This window comes from Gasterosteus aculeatus, chromosome 6 (assembly GCF_964276395.1).
Source record: "Gasterosteus aculeatus chromosome 6, fGasAcu3.hap1.1, whole genome shotgun sequence".
Lineage (NCBI taxonomy): Eukaryota > Metazoa > Chordata > Actinopteri > Perciformes > Gasterosteidae > Gasterosteus > Gasterosteus aculeatus.
The window spans coordinates 4,777,781-4,787,814 of record NC_135693.1 but is presented as its reverse complement, the minus strand read 5'-3'; positions in this window follow the sequence as shown (position 1 = coordinate 4,787,814).

Sequence of the window (10,034 nt, the reverse complement as noted above, 5' to 3'; positions counted from 1 at the left end):
TCAACGTTAAGGGAATAATTATAGTACAATGTCACCCGGTCAGGATACGGATGTGTGTCAAAATAAAGTGCCTTTTTTAGGGGAAAATATTATTTTCCAACATAAATACTACTATTTAAAAGAAATTATTGATACAAATTCTAATGATAAAATACATTTAAACAAACTTAATATTTTTAAGTTTAATTTCAAATTGCACACAATCAGTCTTTGTGTTTTCATTGCGTCATAAAATCAAACAGTAAAACATCCAGGTTTTTCCTGAAAATGTCATCCTGTCTGACGGTATCGACAACATTTTTTGTGCCACATTTTATACACATTTCTCCCAAAATCAGCCTGCTGTATTTGCTGTCTTTCAAACAAGAATTTAAGGTTGGCAATATGAGAATCCAAATTGTGAGATGTTACATATTTGTCAACCATTTGTCACCGTTAATACTGTTAGCTGTCTCTTTCCCCTCTGAATCAGTGAGCAGAGCTGTTTTATTTATAGATTGAGATGTGTCTTTATATATTTGCAACACACCTTGAACGTTATTTCCCAGAAGGTTCACCATATCATTATGTCCATATACATAGTAGAAAATAAAACTACCACGACAAAGGACTTGTGGCTAATTGACCCACTCGTACATCATTTAAAACACAGTTTGGTTGCACAGCATGACTGTTAAAATGAAATGATTAGACAGCAGTTAGAAGATGAATTACTGTCGAGGGTACGGCCACTGTTTCCAACTGTATGAGAGATTGGATAAGGCTGCCCAGTGAACGAGTGAAATATGCTTAAACTGTTCTAACTACTCACGCTGCAAAGCTGCGTGATGTAACCAGTCCCGTCGCTGCTCGCATTCCTTTCTAGGAATTCTTGATTATGCGCTGTAGTTAGCGGTGTCAGCTCGGGCTGAAGGAAATAACGACCAGAGGCGTTCAAATTCGCCACCAGGGTCACGACACACTTCCTTAATTTGACAATAAGTTAAAACACTTTCCCATATTCCCCTCTGTGGGAACATAACACCACTGTACCGCTGCTTTGTGAGTTAAAACATGAAAGACGTTGTATTCCACCATCACTTGCATCCTTTTATTACTCCCCTCTGCATATAGACATATAGGTGCGTATGAAAACGGAATATCACGCTATAAATTAGAGAGTAAGGACCCAACTCTGTGAGGGAATGACGCTGAAGGTCATAAACTGTCCGACATGTGGGTGAACCTGCATGCGTGGCCGGGGTCCACGTGTTGAGCAGCATTAGCCGTGGCCCATAGCGGCCGCCATCCACTCCATGCATATGGTTCTAGTTAAGGCCCCTTTCTTCAACACTAGATAGGTTGTATTACATTTATTAAACACTTTACAAAATCTCTGGCTGCAAGGTTGTCCATCTGTTGAGGACAGGAGAAAAATATATGAAAGAGTCGTAGGGCGCAGCGGGGGAGAGGGGGAACAGTTGTGACGTCAGCGCTGGTCTTAATGTGGTGCAGGTCCGCGGTGGATGACTGATTTAAAAGGAATAGCTTTTAGCCAAGTGAAGAGTTAGATCACGGATGAGTTTTAATAAAAAAAGAAGGAGAAAGGCACACAAATCACCTCCGCTTTGCTCTGAGGAATGTTTCTGTGCACGGCTGTGATATATAGGTGCAGATGTGCGACTGCAGCGTGACGAGCACAGCTTAAAAGGGCTGCTAAGCTGGGGCAACATGTCAGCCCGGTGACTCCCTAAAGGCCTTGACTTCTACCTTGTAACCTCCAAAAAGAGTAACTGCAACTAAGAAACGGAAAGAAACTACGACGTCCACAAATCACCGGCCAATGAGCTCAACAGGTGCCTTTCTATTTATTAACATATCAAAAATCAAAAAGAAAAAGAGCAGGAACCAGGAGAGAAGCAATAAGGAAGCTGCTTCCTTCCTTCAGCTTTCATATCGTATTTGGTTGGATTCTCATCAAATCCCCAAACATAATAATACACGAAAAACAAAATCCCACCAACGCATTTCAGCTTGTGCTGTGGAGGCCGGACGTCCTGCGGTGATTGAATAATCAGAAGCTGGTTAGAAGCTTTATAGGGGCAGCTGAGGAGTGAAGGCGACTGGCTCTTTGTTGGTGGGCTAATAATGGTAAGCGGACTGCAATTTTATAAACCCTGACAGACTCTTTTTCAGTGTGCATTTACCCGTCAGCGCACCGATGGAGAGCCGCTCCACCTCCAGAGCCACAGCCCCACCCTCAGTGCCCGTTCAGCATCCTGAGCTAGGAGGCAATGGGAAGGAGCACGTCCCAGCTTGAGACTGTTGTCTATCATTTCTAACCTCTTATCATTTAAAAACTATTGTGTCAAGTATACATAAATACTGTAAAATATAAAAAATTCAAATTTTGAGGTGAAACATTTGTTGGACACTTGTCAAAGAAATAACTTTGTCCTTTGTTATAAGTTTGACAAACTTATGACTGTTATAATAAAATGAATTAATTCAGGCATTTTTTTATGCGTATAAATAAACACATGTAATTAATTAAACATGTAATTAATCTTTAATCCAAACCCAAAATTACACAACAAATAAAGCCTTTTCTTTTCAGGGAACCACTGTGTTTCTATTGCTGATATACCTGAATGTCCAGATCTACTTTCTGTTGGATTCTGCCTCACATACTGCTGTTTTTATCCAACAAAACATTTATCATTCATATGTGCACCAAACATCAGCAGACTATCTTTCCCGTGCGTCCACTTTAGTTACGTGTGCTGCAGCTTGTGAAAATGTATCTTTAGTTTTAGGTAGCAAAGTAATTACCTTAATAATTCTGATAATACCCCAATGTGCAGTGACGGTAAGTGTTGATTGGTTAAAGACTTCACGCTGTAAATGCAAGTAAAGCAGTGCGGGTAGGAGCCTCGCTGTGTCCCCGCAGGCCTGTAAATTAGTGCGTTCGTACGTGCACAGTTTAATGTCAGCAGCACACTCTGAGGTCATGTTTAGAGGGCCGGGGGGAACAGGTGTCCGGCCTGCACCCGTATAAAAAAGGCTCGGGCCGGAGGAAGCGGCCACACGTGTGTGCCCTGCAGTCAGCCCCTTACAGGATGAAATAATTCATCAGAGCGGTTTGGGGGGAAAAAAGTTCAGAGGCATGCTAATGACAAGAGCATGTTCGCTGAGAAAAGGAAAGCTGTCCGCTCTGAAGGACTCGGGGACGGCAGAACGGAGGTTAGGCCATTTCCAACTCCTTCTTTTATAATCCATGCAAATGTCCAATAGAAAGTGGTGGTTTTGTAACACTTGGTCCGTGCATAAATGCTGTGCTACCTTTGCGTGTGTTGGGTGTTACTAGATATGAAATGTTTGCAAATATACGATGCTTTTTAGAAGAAAAATATGTTTATTTTTGTAAACGCTATCTAATCAATTGGAAATATAACATATGGACTATTTCATTTAGGAGAACCTCGCTGCTGGAGACAGAAATTTCCATCCTTGGAATAAAGATGCGACTGGATTTTACAGTGGAATGATTTAAAGTAAGTTAAAGTAATGAATGTAGAACATGCTGTAAATATGTCTCTTCAGATTACCATTTTTAAAAAGACGGTGGAATTCATGGTGCACCGGTATTTGCATAGCCAATAGGATATGTGTTTATGTATCTTAACTTAACAAGCAGTGAGATTTGGAGAGACTGTGCATTGAAAAGAGCACACAAATATAAAGTAGTATACCGTAGCCCTACAGTAAAAAAGAGTGGGATGCATCATTACGTTCCCCAGCCTTCAAAGCTAGAAGCAGAAAGGAATCAGCTTATTACCAGTCTCTACATGGATAAACATCCCACACAGCTACTCAGTCTGCACAGTTTATATAGCAATTTGCCTATATTACGTGTCAAATTAACATTTTTCTTCTGCACACATATACACATTGAGCCCAAAATGGCAAAGCCACACTTGTGTATAGATGAGATGAAACTTTAATGATACCTAACGGACACCAGTGCTGTACAGCTGAAAACTGAGACCACACATTTATTAATAATTATGTGAAATGCAAACTAGTAAGAAACACAGAATTAATATGTCATCAAAGCATATTGCAGTTGCTCAATGAAACAAACAGATATAGTGCTTTTGTCAAATGGCACGTGAGTTACTATTGTATAACATAATGTATGTATTATGTAATAAAGGTTTTGAATATTTTAACACAAAAGGAACATTAACCAAAAAAGGATATTAACCTTGCACCAACTGATCTGGCAAACAACGCATTTAATTTTTTCGATCAGGAGTTAATCAAAAAGTAAAGTTTTTTTAAAAGTGTCAACAACACTGAAAGTGTGGTTGTTGTTTGTATTTAATAGTGCAATGTTAAACCCAGCTAAGTAACGCTGAAGTCACTTTGCAGATCCAGCTTAAGTGTCACATGGTACTGTTGAAACCAAATCAGGTACAAAAGGAATGCACTGCTATGTCTGACGTTTAAATAAATAAATAAATAAATAACACAGGTGATGGGAGACTGCTGGAACAGAATAACTCACTGCAAATGTGATATATTGAGTGAATGGCATTTATATTAAAAAAGGTATCTGTTGGTAATAAATCACAATCCTGCGACAACTGCTTCCCATTGCTATAAATCTGTGTTCTTGCTTTGGATTGACCTGCTGGCCCTCTGTTACTAACTACAGTGCATGCTGAAGTTTCATGGTGCGCCTAAATGAAGAAATACACATTGTTGAAAAAAAAGATGATTTTGTTGTCTTCTCCTTGATTAAAAACCTCTCTTCATGGCTGTGTTGCATCCACTGAGATGGAGCTGTAAAGCGCCTCGACACAAAAGTTGCAGGTGCATAATTACACTGTACGGAAACAGCTTTAGAGACGCCAAACATGTCAGGAAGGTCACGAGTGAAAAGATAAAAGTCCTTCCACCTTTGGGTTGATGACCTTTGTGTTCTCTCCGCTAAAGGCCAAGAGAGTGTGAGCTTCACCGATTGCACATTAGATGATTCGCCATCACAGGCAGCATTAAACGGCAACTATTGAAACGGGATACAATACAACGTTTAGAGCCGGTTCTTCTCTCTTCCTATCTTCCATATGCTGCAGGTGGTCGGTGTAGAGTGTGCGTGGCCCTGATGAAGGTTCCTGGTTCCTCACTCGGGTCAGACGCCGCCCTCCGTCCTCGCCCCCCTTGTCCTTGTTCTTCTCCAGAACACATCGCCAACACTCTCTAATCTCCCCACACTACCTTCTCACACGGGCAAGCCAGTGGTAAGTTCTGCACTGTTAGCCGGAAAAGACACACCGTAATGGATTTTAAAGCGCCGATGTACCGTTGATTGGGAAGTCACTTTCACATTGTCGATGCGACAACAAAGGTCGAGGTCTGTGATTTTTTTTTGTGTGTGTCATATCAACCACAAAAGGTCATGCAGATGACATTAAGCCGAGCCGACGTCTCTGATTGGCAAGTCGAAGCTCGTGACATTTTGTAGGTCGGAACCGCACTGCGGATGTCTTGATATTAACGTGACAGCTGAACTGCTGCAGATCCTTGTTTTTAAAGCTTAAAGTTGCCAAGAGCTTTCTGTTCTCGTTGCTCCCACGCAACCCGAGTCCCCTGAGCGGCGGCTGCAACAGGAAGCAATGTGAAGTCTCATGTCACTGCTGACATAGTTCATCACCTGAGAGGAAGGAGTACCAGAGTCTTCCTTGATGCACGTTGAGCGCCTGTTTGGCTCCGACAAGACTATCACAACTACGTGGAACCAACTCAATCACGGCGCACCTGACAGTTAATCCCTCAAATTTGAATTGATTCTGATAAGAGCAGCGTGCGCCGTAAGCCTTTCCATCTGTTTGTAAATAGTTACTGGTTTTCAATTATGAATATGTTTCAAACCTCAGTCTGACGCCTGTTTACGAAATAAACAGTCACATTAAAACATGGCATTTGCCACAAATCTGCTATTTTTCAGCAAAAAAGGCCAATTTGATGCTCATCATGTGCCCTGGTGTACCTAAGAGCTGTTTGAAAAACATCAATGCAAAGAGGGATTAAATATTGCTGTATTTTGCTAATCATTTATGAAATGCATAATTATCTCAGCCGCTTGTTGAGTGGATTAGGGATCATTCTCTCTCAGTGTATATATAGTGTGTACCTAACCCTTTCAAACTCCCCAATGGAAATATTCAGAATAATTCGTACGTATATAGTTGGCAGAGCTGCACTCCGGTTCATATTTCATGCAATGTGAATGACTAATCCATGAAATGTGTGGGTGGGATGATTAACACAGACACCAGCACTGGAAATATGTTTTCTTTGGAACTCTGAATGCGATACCAACATGAAACTATGAATAATTGGTAGAGAATGGGAGCCTGTGTCGATTGAGAACTCTCAGTTTATGACTAATTGTGTTAAGTGAAAATAAAGTGCACTTTTGTTCCCGGGGTAATTAGCGTCTTACTGTTTCGAGCGGGGATTGCGGAGGCCCTTCCCGGGCTCTGCTGCTTTTGGAGGGAGCCCTCCGGCCCTCCCAGGGGGGGGGGGTTAGTGTCAGCGCTGGTTACACGTGGGCCTGCAGGCCAGAGGAGGACCAGCGCGCACGGAAGCTCTGCCTAATGGGCTGTTTGGAGAGCACAGTGCGGTACGATCTCAATACTTGGAGAAAGAAATGAATAATTGGGGCAAATACCGAAAGCTTTTCAGTTAGAGGGGTCGTAAGAGCAGATAAAATGCGCAAGGAAACACTTACCTACAAAGCAGCTAAAGCATCGTTGTTAATACCCAGGGGTCATTTTGATTTTTGCCCGATTTATGTCACATATACATACGTCATAACTGGTTTTAACTGGTTCTCAACTGTTATGTTTATTTGGATTGTGCATCATGATGTCTGAGGTCCCCCCTCTTCATATCATTACGAGTTTTGGGTCGTAGATAATCTTAAAACGTAAAAAAACGTTCAAATGCTGTCAGATATTTTTACGTTTTTTACGGAGATATATCAAATTGGTGTTAATTTAATTACAGGTCAAAGCTTTGTTTCATGAAGCATACATCTTGCCCAGCCTTGCGGACGGACCGCTCGCACACGCTACTTATGAAGCGCCGGATAATAGTCACCAAACAGCCTTTAAATGTAACCGAATTCATTCCCATGGAGGGAAACCACTAAAGGGGGATTGAGGGAGCGGGAAATTTAGCGTCTGAAAGAGGTGAAGGAAGAGGAGGATTTAGGAAAAGTCGGAGGCGGCGAGGAGAGAGGGGAGAGAGTAATTACTGGATGTAAAGGCCACAAACAGAGCTCCTGCTGTCGCTGAAAAATCAAATCTGTCAGCAATTAGAAGGAGGCCAAGCGGCACTTGTCGGCGGACAATGGGGCCAAAGGAGAGCGGGCCAGCAATTATTAGAGCTGATAGAGTACCTTTATTTATCTAAACAGCAGGTTAGTTGCCCGATCTCCCTCTTTGTCCCTTGTTGCTTACGTGAAAGGGGCACCACTTAATCCGAATAGTTTTCCTTGTGGCAACCAGCGAGCATTATGGGAGCCGCAGAGGGCTGCTTTTCAGCGCGGGGCCGAATAATCCAGCGGTTGAGCTCATGCTCTTGCAATGCCTCTCCTGCTCAAAGCGCTGATCAGGATCCCTTACGTTTGAAGCCATTTACTAGAAGTTTAGGAAGTGGGTTGGGGGCCGGGGGGCCGGGAGTGGGGGGGCGTGTAGTCATTATCAAAGACCTCTGCTCCTCGAAGGGGCAAAAGCCCACGGCGAGGGGATTTGAGATGCGCAGGGCTTATTTTCATTCAGAGCCAACTGCAAACAGCGAGCGCAGCACAAACCCAGAGGTTCTCACCGATATACATATATACACATATATATATATATATATACACATATATATATATATATCTATATATATATATATATAGATATATATATATATAGGCCTCGTGCAAACAAGAGGAGACTTCCCTTTTGTTTAGTAGATGAAAGAAGCGCTTCTGAACGGTGACTCGAGAGGGGAATATTTGGGCGGCAGAATTATCAGCAGTTGCTCTGAATATGTGTAAGATCAACATTTGGTGCTCTATAATTTGTGGGAAAGACCCCGCCGGAAAAAAGGCAGTTTAACAACTAGATGTAATGATTCAGTTCAGATAAACGTTGCTTTGTTCTTTGCTACGGCGCCATCATTAAGAGCACGTCCTTCAAGCATAAGTTGCACCTTTGTTAAGGTCGCTGCGTGCAAACCAGTTCGATGCGAGCTGTGTTTCCGGGGGCGTCGGGGCAGACGGTGCTCGACTTTTGCCCCATTATTACCATAATGTTTCCTCATCACGTCCATTAAAAACTAAAGCGAGTTGGTGCAGTTAATTGAATCGGTATCTTTCAGGTGCAGGTTACAGAAGCTTCAAGCGGAGGAAACAATTTAAGTTTGAGTTTAAGTTCAGTAACACTGTGAAGAAAAGAGTAACTCTTAGATGAATTGTGAAGTTTGTGTAGGTTTAAAGAAGAAGAATCCCGTTGAAGGATTAAACTATGTAATGTGCCGATGATGTGAATTCAATCCATTAATGATCCGCGCACTTGCATTTGTAATGTTTCCCGCTGCGTCGGAGGAAGTCGAGAGCTGTGGAGCATCAGCTCAAATGCTCGGTTGATAACTCTTGTGCTGACACAAGCTAATTTCCTCAAACATCCTTAACTGGAGCAGGAATTGATATCAACTCAGTGCTCGTTGCCCAATTAAAAGTGCAATTGGAAATTTTATTAAGAATGTTTTGACCAACTTTGAGAGTAACATAATTTGGCAAAGTTTATTTGAACTATGGTTTTGAGTGAGTAGCTTATAGTTTCAGGATAAACGTCTGAAACGTCGCTCTAATATTGAACATAAATATTTTTCATTTGCTTCTGAAATTGCCCCGAGGAGCTGTGTTTGGGCTTCGTTACAGAGAAGTAATAGTTTGCGCCGCCTCCTCAGTAGTGCCTGGACACGCTATCGCCTCACTGGCCTCCACCTCCTCAATCGTAAAGCGGCAAATCCATCCGATTGTCAATAAAGTATGCAGAGCATACTAAAGTGGTGTCTTAAATACAACTTTATATATGGAACCCAGATGTGAAAAAAATATGAAATCCCATAAATTACCTGGGGGGGGCTGATTAGCTCCTTTTCATTTGTCCATTGAAAAATGCATAAGTACATCACTCACGGCTCCCAGCAGATTTCTGGAGATTACAGAGTTGCATATTTCCTGAATGGCGACAGGTTTCTAATGTGGTTTACTGAGCAGTACGTCGGGGAGATTCATAACGTGGAGACTCCGGCGGCTGGTTCCTCAAGTCACATTCAGGTATTTGCCTGTTTCTCAAACGCACACAAACACGTGCTGCTGTGCAACGCTACCGAGTCTGAGCGCGTGTTCTAGAGGCACCAACTGGTACCAAGTGACGGCCATCGATCGCCCGGGCTGGACAAAGAGAGGATCTATCCGCCTGGATTTGGAAGTTCAGTTAGCGTTGTGTTACATTGACGGAAGAAAAATAAATGATGCTCTTTCCACCTTAATTTGAAGAAAAATTGTGATTGGAAACTTTGTCGGGGAAAATTGGTGGTCACTAGGAACACATGAGGAACCTTGTTTCTTTTCTTCAAACTGCTTTCACAGCTTAAACAAATTTAATAAGACTTCTTTTGATTGACAGGAGAGCGCTCTCCCACAATGTCTTCTTTTTGCTCGCACATTCCTCGTCAGCAGCTGTGCGGCCGTACTCAATGAGATGGAGGCTGAAAATCGGCGCTGCACACACACACACACACACACACACACACACACACACACACTATCGACTTGGAAACAAGTGGGACTTTTATACGAGTCTCAGCGGGTCTGAATGTGCTACTCATGACACATTTCAGATGTGTTATTTCGTGTCACTGAGCATTTTGCAAATTCGGTCGGTGTACAGTACATGCTACATACCGCTGCGGTCGTCATTAGCTGC